Source organism: Arachis ipaensis, chromosome B2, assembly GCF_059453495.1.
Source record: "Arachis ipaensis isolate K30076 ecotype BB chromosome B2, ASM5945349v1, whole genome shotgun sequence".
NCBI classification, from domain to species: Eukaryota; Viridiplantae; Streptophyta; class Magnoliopsida; order Fabales; family Fabaceae; genus Arachis; species Arachis ipaensis.
This window is the reverse complement of record NC_142437.1, coordinates 48,135,341-48,136,974: the sequence shown is the minus strand read 5'-3', so window position 1 is coordinate 48,136,974 and position 1,634 is coordinate 48,135,341. Positions and strand designations below refer to the sequence as shown.

Genomic DNA, 1,634 nt, shown 5'->3' with positions numbered 1-1,634 from the left:
CCCGCCAATTTTACATTCCGCAACTCTCATCTAATTCTTGATTCCGCTCAACTAGACACACTTCTAATCCGAATTGCTCATTCAACCAATCCTTGTGGGATTCGACCTCACTCTATTGTGAGTTTTTACTTGACGATAACCGGTGCACTTGCCGGAAGGAATTTTGCCGATTGTGCAATTTCCTAAATCGTAGCATAACTAGTTTATGTGCATCAAGTTTATGGCGCCGTTGCCGGGGATTGGTTTTCGATTGACAATTCTCAAATTGGAAGTTAACTAGATTGAGCATTTTTCTTGCTTTGTTAATTCAGTTCAAGTTACTTGTTGAATTTTAATTTCTGCACTCTATTACATGCTTTCTTTCTTTATGCCTTTAAATTCAAGCAACTAACTCACTGACTCACTAACTATTTGAATTAATTCCTCAACTACTCTAACCATACTCTTCCATTAACCAAGAGTATTTCACTTGTTTGTTGCCCGTGCTGTGTTCTTGTATGACAGGTAGGAGAGAAGAGACATCAACCCCTCCATATACTGAACCAGAGAGGACCCTTCATAGACTTAGAAGGGAAGCAAGAGGGAAGAGAGTACTGAGAGAAGAGGAATCTGAAGGAGAATCTGAGGACAATTTTGAGGAAGCTCTAGATCTCAACATGGATAGAGAAGTTCACAACCATGAGAGAGCTGATGGAAACAATGCCATTCCCGAGAGGAGGGTTCTTAGTTCATACATAAACCCAACCTCTGGGAATTGTGGTAGCAGCATTCAGAAACCACCCATTCAGGCCAACAATTTTGAACTCAAACCACAGCTAATATCACTTGTGGAGAATCATTGTTCATTTGGTGGGAGTGCTAATGAAGATCCAAACCAACATCTCACAAAATTCCTGAGAATTTGCGACACTGTGAAGTCCAATGGAGTCCAGGAAGATACCTATAAACTGCTCTTGTTCCCATAGGACAAGGCAGCTAAGTGGCTGGAATCATTCCCAAGGGGGAGCCTAACAACCTGGGATGAGGTGGAAAGCAAGTTTCTGGCACGTTTCTACCCCCCACAAAAGGTCAATAGGCTTCGATCTGAGGTTCAGACGTTTAGACAACAAGATGGTGAAACTCTCTACGAGGCATGGGAGAGATTCAAGGATTTAACAAGGAAATGCCCACCAGACATGTTCCATGACTGGGTGCAATTGCATATTTTCTATGATGGACTTTCTTATGAATCAAGGAAGGCTGTAGACCATTCATCAGGAGGTTCATTGAACAGGAAAAAGACTGTGGAAGAAGCCATTGAAGTGATTGAGACAGTGGCTGAGAATGAGTACTACTATGCATCAGAGAGACACAACACTAAGGGAGTCATGGAGCTGAACCATGTTGATACAATTTTAGCCCAAAACAAGGTGTTTGCCAAGCAACTAGCAGAGCTCACCAGGAAATTAGAAACAAAGCAAGTGGCTGCAATACACACACAAGATCAAGAGGAAGTAAGCACTGAAGGAGGTGATTGGGAAGAGGCCAACTATGTGGGAAACCAACAAAGGCAATCATATGATCCACATTCCAACACTTACAACCCAGGATGGAAAAACCACCCAAACTTTGGGTGGGGAAACCAGCAAAACCAA

At 42.5% G+C, this 1,634-nt stretch overlaps 1 non-coding gene across 1 annotated transcript; it reads right to left on the bottom strand.

The window, feature by feature from the left end:
* Positions 1 to 1,073: 1,073 nt before the first annotated feature.
* On the bottom strand, positions 1,074 to 1,177 carry LOC148573892 (small nucleolar RNA R71). Its single transcript, XR_015906561.1, has one exon. It is a non-coding gene; the product is annotated as a small nucleolar RNA R71 (small nucleolar RNA).
* Positions 1,178 to 1,634: the final 457 nt, after the last annotated feature.